Source organism: Polypterus senegalus, chromosome 8 (assembly GCF_016835505.1).
Source record: "Polypterus senegalus isolate Bchr_013 chromosome 8, ASM1683550v1, whole genome shotgun sequence".
Classification (NCBI taxonomy): domain Eukaryota; kingdom Metazoa; phylum Chordata; class Cladistia; order Polypteriformes; family Polypteridae; genus Polypterus; species Polypterus senegalus.
The window spans coordinates 85,225,610-85,239,093 of NC_053161.1; the positions used below are offsets into that span (position 1 = coordinate 85,225,610).

The 13,484-nt window shown below is 39.2% G+C and overlaps 1 long non-coding RNA gene across 2 annotated transcripts in view; it reads left to right on the forward strand.

Moving 5' to 3' along the window:
- The window catches only part of LOC120533610, a 56,730-nt gene extending 43,571 nt beyond the window's left edge, over positions 1-13,159 (forward strand). Inside the window, exons 2-4 of one of the 2 annotated variants that reach the window (XR_005634570.1) lie at positions 7,642-7,782; positions 9,338-9,608; positions 12,941-13,159. This is a non-coding gene — a long non-coding RNA (uncharacterized LOC120533610). Of the gene's footprint in view, positions 1-7,641; positions 7,783-9,337; positions 9,624-12,940 lie in introns of those variants that run through there. The other variant, XR_005634571.1, reaches the window with a different exon arrangement.
- Positions 13,160-13,484: the final 325 nt, after the last annotated feature.

A 13,484-nucleotide genomic window follows, 5' to 3' on the forward strand; every position in this document is an offset into this window, starting at 1 on the left:
TCTCCTTCAGACCCTTTTCAAAGATTCTTTTTAATGGTTTAATATAATTTAATAATTTATAATTTAATATAATTCAATTAGTTTAGATTTTCAAATAATGGTTAATTCTCTGTCACTACTTTCATGTGCATATTCTTGTGCTTATTTAGAGATATACAGTTCACAGTTGCAGTGCACTTGCACCCAGGACTACAGTCCACTACATTCTGTCAGTAGCTTCTTCAGACATCATCCAGGAATGACTGCCATTGAAGCCTGACTGTCACACTCCCTCATCCCTGATTGACCAAGCTGAGGAAGGACCTTGGTTTCCAGCCCCTGGTGGTAGAACAGAGCAAATGGGAAACCGGGAAAGTAGACTTCATAAATTTTAATGTTTAAGTTTTATTCACATAGCTAGTGCCATACCCAAAAGAAAATAGAGTGTGGCAATTCACACCATACAACCTACTACTGCTAGACCTTTCTCTCTCTTTCATCAATGTATTTCTCTAACCTTACACATTATCTGAAGTATATAAAACTAAAACCATCTTTCCCAGATCAGCTACTTTAGCTCAAACCTCCGATGTTATAAATAAATGTGCCTGTATGACTTAGATACAGCTTATGACACCATGCATGTATTATAGTAACTGTTCTGCATTATACATTTGCTTAAAACTGATTCTTATCTTTTACTAGATAGAACAATGCCTTAAACTTGCAATACTGTGCTTTTTTTTTTACTTTCTGCTTAAACTAATTATCAACATATTCAGTTTATTCTTAAGCAAACACAAACACATTAACAGATTAGGTATGTTTTCAGTAGCCAAGTAACACAACAAGGCAAGTAGGAACAACCTGATCAGATGATCAATGACTCCTTGAACTACTGTATGAAATCAAAATAGAAGAAAAACAGAAAATGTTTAAAATCATAAGAAAATCTTATTGCAAAACTGGTTACATTTTTCCAGCCTTAAGGGTGACGGGAAAGACAAGAAGATGAGTGTGTAACATTACATCAAACCAAAATCATTCCCAGAAGGAAAAAGGCTTTTAACGATCAAACCAACTCACTAGCCTAAATATCACTGACAAAAAAATGAAAGCAAGAGCAAAAAAAAACTGATAAACAAAGAGAATTAATAATTTTTTTAGCTGTATTAGAAGAATCTTTGAAGAGCATATTGCAATATAGAGTGCCATGTGGTGTATTTAAAACCAACATGATAAATTAATAGACCATAATAAGATAAGAATAAGTATACCAGCAGTTACAGCAAATATTATTTATGCTAAAATGATGTATCTTTTTATCATTTAAAGGCTATAGTGACCATTTGGATCAAAACGCTAAACTTTTGTAGTCAGTTGAGGAGAATCTTTTTTAAGATGTTGTAATAAGAATGAGTCGAAGACATCATAAAGATTTGGGGCAGCCACCCGTATAATTGAATCGGCTGCAAAAGTAGTTTTAAATAGCACGATGTGCTTAATTCAGAGTCCAGAACAGAACTGCCTGTACTGAGGCAAGATGGCAGTTTTAAAGGGCTGGAAGGGAAATGACGTCATCTATGCCGGAACTGGGAGTGGTGTCCTTGTGCTCGGAAGTGACGTCATCCTTGGGGCTGGCAATAGGCGGGATTTCCCGGAAAAGGTCTGCAAGGGACTGAGAGAGATAGTCAGTACACTCCACCACCCCCTGGCCTGGTGTAGAATTACTAGTGTTTAGGCCCTTCAGCTGATTCCCATGCGCACGTGTGTGACAATATATTTATAAGCTGAGTCGAAAAGTAGCAGGGCTCATGACATGAAAGGAACGAAAGGTCGGCAACTAGAAAGAACGGGCAGAACAAAGCTGTAACCACTAAATTAGCAAAAAGACAAACTAAAACCCAAAAACGAAAATAATAATTAATAGAATTACCAATGAGTCATTTGTTTTCATAAAAGTGCAGACAGTTACTGGGAATCGCTGCCAAAATAACATGGCCACAAACCAGTTGGTTGCTAGGTGTTACATTGTCTTTCATTTATTTGAGCCTTTTTATGCAATTATTTGTTTTTTATGCACTCTTATAGGGTTTTCGAGTTAAACTATGATGTAGTTTTCTGGTTATGACTTTATGTAATGATTCTTGTACTTTTATTTTGACCATTTCGTTGCCACTGTGCAGCTACTTGTTTACAATTTGCACCCAAAAGTGCGCAGACCTTAGAGTTTAGAGTATTAAAGACAGCTAATATAAACACATCTGTACGCATGATTGTGGATATCAACGCTTGTTCATTGTGGTTCAAAATTCTAATTTTGTTTGTACTTTGGTCACAACTTTTTGCTCTCCTTTTTGTCTTTGATGCTGCTTCCTTCACGTCTTGTGATTTTGGTGCTCAAAATGTTGAACGCCAAGGAATGCTCTTTTGCAAGCCCTTCAGCTATATCTCTTCTCCTGATTGCTTTTCTCATTTACAGTATGTGCTGTTTTTTCACCTTAGCACTGTACTACACCCATTGTCCATCATGTGATCTAGAGGTCATGTGAGATATTGTGACATCTAAGCTTTCAATGGCTCAAAACATTATTTTCATGCTTCGAAGAACTTGTTTTGAGTTAAGGAGTTGCTTTTAAATAGTTCTGGCTATTTGATGTTGTTTGGCCAAAATTGTTCTGCTTTTTGTTTTATTTTTGACATTTCTTTCTTTGCTTTTTTGGAAAAAATGTTAGCAGATCTTTTTGACACTGATTCTGCTTTCTCTCTTTGTCTTATTTCTTCAAATGTAAAAACGTATCATCAAAAATTGAAAAGGTCAAAATAAAATACATAGTCACAGTACCAAAAGAAAAGCCAAAACCGAAAAAAATTATAAATTAGATTTCCAGCAACCAAGCTAACTGAGAAGTCTTTTTTTTAGTTGTGACACCATTTTAGAGTGGAAATCCAGATGACGTCACACACCGCGGTACTCCTGCTCACAGGATAACAATGGTGCCCAGTTTCCAAACAAAATGGCAGCCTCCAAAGAAAACAAAATACAATCCAAAGCAGATTTGAAATACTTTTAAGACAAATACAAATAATAAATTAGAAATTTGAATGCAAAAAAGAAAAATAATGTGTCAAAATTAAAACTATAATAGCCATCTAAAATAATCCTGACATACAGGATTTGAAATGACCTTGGAGATTTTGTTCAACTATTATTTTTGTGTCTGCCTGACTTTGCGGTTTTGCTTACGTTAGTTTTTATTATTGCATCTTCCAGTAGTTATTTAGATTTTTTTCTTGTATATTTTTTATTACTTCTGTTTGTATTTTGGCCAACATTTTGTTTATCATTGACACCTTCATTTTATGGTATTTTCATTTTTGTTAGCCCTGTTGTTGTTGGCAACAAGCTCCCGTTGCTACCATGTGATATCTTAAATACCCTCCGAGTGATGAAATCTCAACACGTTACTCCTTGCATTCAAAATCTTGGATGTGTTTCTGAAGAATTTTGTTGTGCTATGTTCTTTCTCTCAATGTCAGGACACTGGATTTTGCATTTTTTTATTTATCTTGGAGTTCTGGCCAACACTTTAGGCTTTAGTGCATTAGCATTGTTTGTTTTGCTGGTTTTGAGCACTGCTCCTTTCAGACTTTTATTTTTGTCCTTACTGTTTCTGATCATTTTGCCTCCCACCTACCAGTTTCACCATGGCAGTACAATAGTCAAATCATGTAATTAAATGATTGATATCAACTTAAGTGTTCCTCACTTTTAATTTATGTCTCACATGCATTACTGACTGTTTAATCTAAACCTAAAGAATTATTCCGACTTCAAGTTTGTCTAACACAGTATTTATGTCCTTGTTACAGATAATACTAAATAAAGAAGAGTCTTGAGCCATCATTATAGGTAAAATTCAAACATGTCCGCCCTTAATTTGTACCTATAGGTGTAGCCATTAACTTTCTTCTTCAGAGCATTATGGCTTACTGAAGAAATCAAACAGAAAGCTTCCCTTTATCAGTTAGGATAATTTATATAACACATTTTAACCTATTTTAATTTTCACCAATCAGCTTTAGATAAATGGTATACTCCAGAAAGATACATCTGAATTAATTATTACTAGCCAACCCGCGGCATAGCATATGCCACATAATTATTTATTGATGTGTGAACACTTCCTAAAAGACACAGTTGTCCAAATGGGGTGGGTTTGAGGATACAACTGTCAGTGAATGAAAAGATGGAACTCTGGAGAGATCAACATACAACTGTCCGTGACTGAAAACAGGTTTTGGCAGATACAGACATATCTTTTTGAAAGTCTGGCCCTGTGCCTTATTAATTGTCATTGCACAGGCTAATCTAACAGGAAATTGTCTGCGTGTAAAAGTAAAAGGCAAATTTGAATCTGATGGGGTCAGGGAAATCCGGGGAATAAGGACAGTTTGTGAGGTAGCAGCTGTGATAGTCTTACACTATATTACATTGCGGTGAATGCTGGTAACAGAAAGTTTAGTGCCATTACAGAGACCTTTTGCTGGCATGAGGTTTCTGAGAAGCATGATGACTGAACCAATTTTAATTTTGAGTTTATGTGGAGGTATGACAGTGGGAGTAAGACTGTTAAGAAATTCTTCGGGGAATGAAAGTTGATCTGCGAGATCGTCTGTGACGATGGAGTCAATGCTGCTGAAAGTTACTTCGTCGGTAGGGATAAGTTTCAGTACTTGTTCATTAAGGTGTAGCGAGTCCGTTGGTGACGCTTAATATAGCTCGCGTACTGAGTTGTTCCAGAGTGACAGACGAGAAGTCGATGTCGCCATATAGTTGTTGAATGGGATCAGAAATAATGGACTGTAGCACAGACCAAAATGAGTGAGGATGTGTTTGGTGATGTGTAGGGGGCGGGTACATGAGCAAGCAGTGCACATGCCTCGAGAATGAGGGTGGACACAGGAGGAGGGTGAGAGTTGGCAGGCGGGGCTCTGTCGTGCGTTCCCCATGATGCGGGCGGAGGTTTAGAGTGGGCAGTCGGGGCTCTGTCGTGCGTACCCCATGGTCGAGCGACTTGGTCGATTATATATATAGAAAAGCAGCCGGAACCAAAAAGAACAATGAAAAGCCAACGTAGCTCAGAGGTGCATGTGGACTGTAGCACAGACAAAAGCGACTGAGGTTGTGTTTGGTGAGTTGTTGCGTGCGGGCACATGAGCAGGCAGTGCACATGCCTCGAGAGCAACGGTGGATGCGGGAGGAGGGTTAGAGTTGGCGAGCGGGGCTTTGTCGAGCGTATCCCATGGTCTTAGAGTTGGCAGACGGGGCTCTGTGAGTTGGCGGGCCTGGCCCTGTTGTGCGTATCCCATGGTATCCCATGCTCTTACAGTTGGTGAGCAGGACTCTGTTAGAGTTGGCGGGCGGGGCTCTGTTAGAGTTGGCGGACGGGGCTCTGTGAGTTGGCTAGCGTGGCTCCCTATCTTGCGTGCGTCTTGCGTGCCCGTAGTGAATTATATATATAGATGCAAAGTCTAAAACTTGTTAAACATATTAAAAGTCCTAAATATAAGAAATAAGACATCTCATAAGTAAACTGTTATTACACAACAAAGCACAGAGTTGAAGATTACATATGATTTCATTTTGTAATCTAAAATGTGCTGGTACAAATGTAATGAAGTTGTTCTAGTTCAACAGGCAGGCAGTTTCAAGCACCCTTTGCATTTTCCCTTATAGTCCTAAAACCAGAATTGTTGGCAGTCAAAACAATCAGTATATGGAATGTAGGGCAGGAGTCACAGATTCTATACACACATTCATTAATTATTCTTGATTTAGAATTCACAGAAAAGTGAGTTTTATAAAGTGCAAGACTCAGAGCATAAAGACCTTTCACTATAACACTTTCAGAAATAATGAAGGCCTGTTTGGTGACACTGTACTGCTGTTAATTGTTTTAGATCACAGGATGCTAGGCAGTGCTGCAGTTGATTTCACTCTTAAGAGTCCAGATGTCTGAAACTGAAGCTGAAGCCTGTTGTATGATCTGAAGGTTTTTAATACAGAATTATTCTGAAAACTCTGCTACCTACTTAAAAAAATGGAAATTCCACACTCTCCAATGAATTGTCATCACTGCTAACTTTTATCCAAGCTCCAGAAAAATACCCATCTTCCCTACTGTATTCTGAATATTCATATGTATTTTCATATTTATACAGTTCATGATGGTGGGATCTGCCACGTACAGGGTACACTTACACACACCTACACTCACTCACATGGACCATTTTAGAATTGGCATTTAGGAAGTGGGAGGACATGGGAGAACCTGGAGAAAAGACACGGGGCTGATGGGTGTTTACACTACAAATGCACAATGGCTAGGGGCTCAGAATAACCACTGTGCCACCATGCTGCCAGATTCTCAATAATACTTTCAGTCTGTTAAAACTTCATTTTCTTTAATTTTCTTCTGCTTAATGTATAACATTTGTTGATGTTTGATCTTAGATATAGTGTACACATTGCTCTTGCTGTATTATTGCCATTTTTGTAACTATTACAAAGCCATTTCAGATTATGTTTATTACAAAAGAAACTACTGTATATAAATCATAGCTTGGTTGAAATTACCTGAGAGCACTTCTGCTTTTTTCCTTAAATGGAAAAATGGCATCACCTTTACATTATTCTATTATAAGGGAGCACCACTACAACCCCATTTTGCTGTCTAACAAGACTGTTAAAAATCCCAGTTGGACTGACCTGTGCAGGCCAGTGGAGGCCCCGCAATGCCACAGTGGGGTTAATTGAGTATTTTTTTACAAGGTAAAAGCGATTTGTCAAAAGAATAATAGAATGAAAACCAAATGTAGAAAAGGCGGGTCACCATGACATTTTGGTCTGCCATCAATAAATGTAATATGTTACCAAGACTAATAATCATAGAAGCCAAGGCACTTCTTCAGAGAGGCTGTTTTCTTTCCCTCAGGGATGCAGGTGAATGATGAATTAGTTCTGAACTCTCTGAGGCTTTACCTTTAATTCACACAGCACAGTGGTCAGTATCCAGAAGGAATAATATTAGCTCCAATCCATCAGCTTTTATAGATCAGTCATAAAAAATATTTATAATTAGCCACTGGTTTGCTTCTGGATGTTCACAATAAATCAAAAATAATGGACTAGTGGAAAATTTTGCGAATTAATGTGAGCAATTAAGTGCAGAATGGTCAAGTTGTGTCTTGACAAAAGGAAGTGAAGGGTGACCAGAGTTACTCTTTTTTTTTTTGATTTTCTGCTAGATAATTGCATCAACAGTTTATTGAGAAGTTACAAGATTTAACGTTTAAATTCTGTTAGTGTTAACAAGTTGTCGTCTTGGAAAAAAGGCACACAAATTAGAAAGGGTTAACTGATTTTTGACAGTGAACAGATTAGCATTACCTATGGTGTGGGGTACATCCAATGACCAAGAAGAGCACCTGGATGGCACAGGATAAAGTGCAGCAGGAAAACACCAAAGGAAAGAGAAACATCTAAACAGTGCCACACGTGCACATAGGGGACAACTGAAGAGCTCTAGCAACTGTAATTCTACCACCGCACCAAGGGTTGGCTCTGTGTCCTAATGTCTTTCTCTTTTCTCTCTGCAGAGCAGATGATTGATGGCTGTAACACCACTGACACCATTACCAGTGCCTGCCCACTTGAAGCTGCCTATTCCTGCCAGGAGAACTGAGAAACGGAAGTTGCACAATCTTTGCCAGTTCAATCCTAAACTCGCATCCAGAAAGGTATTTCCACAGTCATTGCATGTTTTCTTTTTGCTTGCAAACCAGTTATACAGTGTTACCAGGTTGGTACCCCAAACTCTTTATTGTTGTCCTTTCTTTCATTTTTAACAGGCATGGTATAGCACTTCTGTAGAGTATACCCCAGATGGAAGGCAGTGATCACTATGAAACATTAGATCATGCCATGTGTAGTGGCCTCCAGAGCTGAAATCTCAACAGTCATCGGTTTAGGAGTGAAAGACACTAGTAATTAGGAATGCTTGACTGTCTATTTCAAGAAATAGTTAGGCTTGGCTGTAACACAGTACATGGCAGTACTGGACCCCCCAGCCAATGAAACTGGTACCAGGCTGCCTGTTTATAAGACTGAAGCTTTAGAGGACCGACAGGTGGTCAGTGCTGTTCTATCCAGCCAGGAGGGGAAAACACATGGTCCCTGACTGGAACCATATTTCACTTTTACAGAAACAGGCCGCTGAGAAGTCCTTTCTGCTAAGGGCTTTCAGTGTAGGTATGCTGGCAGCTTCGTATCATTATAGCCAAGGGCTTGGCCAAGAGTTGGAGTTTAAAAACACCCAAAGTAATTGGTTCATTGAACCTAGAGGTGTTATACGCTGACCAGACCAGATATCTCCAGAGGAGTAGAAGTACACACTCCACTGACTTCAGTGAGTGGCAGCAGATTAAAGTAACATGGAACAACAAGATGGATCATAATAGTAGCAAGAAGGCAAGGGCATAACCAGGAGGACAGGAATTAAATAAGCAAAGTCTAGGACACCCTGCGGTGGGCTGGCACCCTGCCCAGGGTTTGTTTCCTGCCTTGCACCCTGTGTTGCCTGGGATTGGCCCCAACAGACCCCTGTGACCCTGTAGTTAAGATATAGCGGGTTGGATAATGGATGGATGGAAGTCCAGAACATGAGACAAAATCATCAACAGAGACACAGTAGAGGAGTTAATAACTGCACAGCCTAAGCCAAATCTTAAGATGTTAATCAAAGTTGAAGAACAGAAAAGAATTTGTAACCATTGGCACCTTTAACAATAATAATAAAACAAGGGGTTATTTATGTTTTTATTACCCACAAAGTTCAACAGTCTCTAAGTGTATGACTCTGACCTTTATGTCATCATGGTAAAGACATCACGCATCAGCAAAGCCCCTTAGCATCAAGAGATGCCTGATGTCCTGCATACCATCATGTTAAACACCAAAGGACATGGCAAGACATGATGAAGAGGTAAAGCAATGATATTTATTTGAACAAAGTCATCATCCACAAGGAGCTCATGCAACAAATATCAGAGGGAAAAATGAATCTTCTATGGGCCACTTGCAAAAAAATGCACAAAGATTTGTTGTAAGGTAAAGAAAGGTACTAGTAGATTAGGGCACAAGGAACAAAACCAAAGCTTTGACAGAGACAGGCAAACTGGAAAGATGATAAAACCAAAATGCCTGGTTAGATAAATGGCTAACATGCTTTTAAAGGTCTTAAGACAAAAAAAGGCCTCTTACCCAAATGACACTTAGATTCTTTACTCCCAACAGGCACTGAAGAAGTCTTTAATGGAGTCTCCAATCTAGTGAGGGATACTAGTGAGCAGCAGTGGGCACTGCTGTTTTATACCAGAAGACCAGATGATGCTGTGAACTGCATTACCACCTCCATCAAATAATAAGAATGGAGCCCAGTTGTCAACATGATATGGCACCCTTTGTGAACAACAGAATGGCAGCCAAACCTGATGTTAAATATTTTAAATGACTCCAAAATCAAAAACCAACATCAATGTTTTAACAAACCTGTCAATGATTAAAGGTGCCTTTAAAATGAGATTATAACAGAAACAAGTAACAGTACCTGGTTATGATTTGGTATCTTTGTGGATGTATTTTCTGAAAATTATTTTTTTTTCCTTCTATGATTTATTTATTATTTCCTTAGGTTTTGAAAATGTACAACTCAGTTTTGTTTTTGTTTTCTTTTTTTTTATTGGATTTGATTTGGTTATTTTATATATTCTTTATGTTTTCGAGTAGGCACTGACATTTTGAGTTTCACTCATGACATGATTATGTTCTGCCCCACATCTTGTTAGCTGTTACTGTTATCTGTTGAGCTTTGCTCCCCCTTCATCTTATCATTTATTATCACACCAGTCACTCACGTCCCACACTCACAATGGTGCTATAAAAGTCTATGAAACTCACGTAAAGTCCCATAATGAACATTTGAATACAATGCACCCCATGTGTGTCACGTAGGCACTCCTTTATCTCTTGTTTTGGTCACACCCGAAAAGTATCTTTAGGGTATATAAACCCCTGTGTCTGGTTAGTTGTGGTACGCAGCAATTTGAACCTCTGTCTTGCCTATTGATGGAGATTTGTGGGATGCACATCCAGGGCACGAAGCTCCCGTTCCACCACATCCCAAAGATGCTCAATTGGGTTGAGATCTGGTGACTGTGGGGGCCATTTTAGTACAGTGTACTCATTGTCCTGTTCAAGAAACCAATTTAAAATGATTCGAGCTTTGTGACATGGTGCATTATCCTGCTGGAAGTAGCCATCAGAGGATGGGTACATGGTGGTCATGAAGGGATGGACATGGTCAGAAACAATGCTCAGGTAGCCCGTGGCATTTAAACGATGCCCAATTGGCACTAAGGGGCCTAAAGTGTGCCAAGAAAACATCCCCCACACCATTACACCACCACCACCAGCCTGCACAGTGGTAACAAGGCATGATGGATCGATGTTCTCATTCTGTTTACGCCAAATTCTGACTCTACCATTTGAATGTCTCAACAGAAATTGAGACACATCAGACCAGGCAACATTTTTCCAGTCTTCAACTGTTCAATTTTGGTGAGCTCGTGCAAATTGTAGCCTCTTTTTCCTATTTGTAGTGGAGATGAGTGGTACCCGGTGGGGTCTTCTGCTGTTGTAGCCCATCCGCCTCCAGGTTGTGCGTGTTGTGGCTTCACAAATGCTTTGCTGCATACCTCGGTTGTAACGAGTGGTTATTTCAGTCAAAGTTGCTCTTCTATCAGCTTGAATCAGTCGGCCCATTCTCCTCTGACCTCTAGCATCAACAAGGCATGGACTGCCGCATACTGGATGTTTTTCCCTTTTCACACCATTCTTTGTAAACCCTAGAAATGGTTGCGTGTGAAAATCCCAGTAACTGAGCAGATTGTGAAATACTCAGACCGGCCCGTCTGGCACCAACAACCATGCCACGCTCAAAATTGCTTAAATCACCTTTCTTTCCCATTCTGACATTCAGTTTGGAGTTCAGGAGATTGTCTTGACCAGGACCACACCCCTAAATGCATTGAAGCAACTGCCATGTCATTGGTTGATTAGATAATTGTATTAATGAGAAATTGAACAGGTGTTCCTAATAATCCTTTAGGTGAGTGTAGTTTAAGTTAATTTGTTTTGGTTTCAACAGATATTTTTTTCATATTTTTGATTCTTGTTCTCTTTTTTTCACATCTTCGCGCCCCCCTTTTTGTTGCTTCGTGCCCCCCTAGGGGGGCCCGCCCCACAGGTTGAGAACCACTGCTGTAAAATAAACGTTGCCAGGTCAGTATGTACTGTAAAAGATAAAAAGTGGGAGAACATCACTTGATAGTTGTCTACTTCTAGTCCCCACTCACACTCCTTGTACACAGGAATTCATATTCAATTACTTAGCTAAGGACTTTATCCAAGGTGACTTATAACATTAATGATATAATTGGTCACATTTCTTTTTGCTCTTCCAACTGGAGCACAGGCAGGTCTAGTGACTTTCTTTTGGTCACACTATATCAGTAGTTAGTTGTTGAACCCACAATTTCAGGGTTTGAAGTCCAAAGTCTTAACCACTACACCACACTGCCTATTTGTTCGTCCATTTATTACTATGATTTACTTCATTATACTCAAAGGCAATCTCCAAGGTAAAGGATGAAAAAAGAACTGCTAGGTAAAACTGAGGCCCCCATAAACACTGAATCCAGCTGGATTCTCAATTTTTTTACACCACCTAACTGTAAGCTTTCTTTTATTCACTATGGGGTTCAGCCATTCCCAGAAGAAAAGTAGAAAACAATTTTTGTTCTAGTTATATCCAATTTCTATTTCATAGGAGGTTTTACAGTTTAGTGAGTGATGAGGAGTGTGGTGTGGTGTGTAGTGCTACTGCCTCATACATCCCGTCATTGCAAATTTTTTTTCAGTGTATTCTGGTTTTCTCCCACATCCTACATTCGTGTATAGGTTAGCATGCCTGCCATCTCTATAATGGCCTAATGGCCTGCAGAGTGTGACTATGCAGATTGATTCTGTTTCCTGGTTGAGTCCTGTCTAACATTCTGTGCCATTAGAAATACTTACAAACTATGTGAGACTGTAACACATAATTAAAAAATATACCATTCTCAGATCTGCTTAATCCAATTCCAGGTCCTGGGCACTGGAGTCTATCCCAGCAACTCCAGGTGCAAGAGAAAAGTAGTTTATCACAGGGCCTGAAATATAAAATGAGAGCCTAAAACTGGAAGGTGGCTTGCTGCATTCTATAAATTAGAGTTAAGCACTGCTTCATCATTGGAAATCTCTCTTATTTTGAGTGAATTCAACTAACTTTTTCTCCTATTTTAGAGACAAAAGGTAGCATTAATCTAAAAAATGGGGTTCAGATCTCACACATGAACATGAACAGAGAGAAATAAAAAAAAAACAAGTTTCTAGAGAAGAGAAAAGTTGGCTAGCTTACCTCTGTAGAAGCCAATCTTGAGCACCCCCAAACATTTCCAAGAAAACTAAAAATATACTGTATATGGTATATAATTAAGAAAAAGAAATGGCACAATAATAAGTGAGGGGTATAGGATAAAAAGCATAGACCACGAGAGAAAAACAACAAACCTGCATCTTGAAAAGTCATGTCACATAACACAACCTTATAAGCACTTTTCAGTTGCAAACTTCGTTTATATAATCTATCACACACGTGTGCTTGGGAGGCAGCCATGGGGTCTAAATGGGAATGAAAGTACAAGAGATGAGGTTTGGAAACAAGCACTAATGCCTTTTTCCCTCTTTCAAGAGAACAACGGAAAAATAACTTTTCTTTTCCACTTCCGTCCCAAACAGACTACATTACTTCCAGCTCCACTATGATGACATCACTTCCACCCCCGATTGATGACGTCAATTCCGTCGTCCTCAGATGGCATCACTTCCGGCTCCAACTGATGACGTCACCTCCATTTCCACTGATAGATGATGTCACTTCCATTTCCTCAAATTCTCCTTCCTGCTGTTTCAATATAAAAGCTGCACCCTAACTGTATTGAGTTTTTAAATTTAAGTTTTTACAGCCCTCCAACATTATATGGGGAAGGCCTCCCCAAATCTTTATATTTGTTTCTTTGCTTGACAAATCTTAGAAAGCTGGAGGCAGTGGTGGTGCAATTCTGCATCCAGAACTCGCCAACTTTGACATACCTAATGACTCTGTCTAACCAGTCTATGATTTGCCCCCACAAAATCAAACATATTAAGTCATACATGTGATCTGTGTGTGTGTAAGAGCTGAAAAACAAACATTGCCCAGCAGGAAGTACAATGCATATAACACAGCTACGACAAGTAAGGAACACGGGTGTTTTGGATCTCACAAACAGAAGAGAGGCTG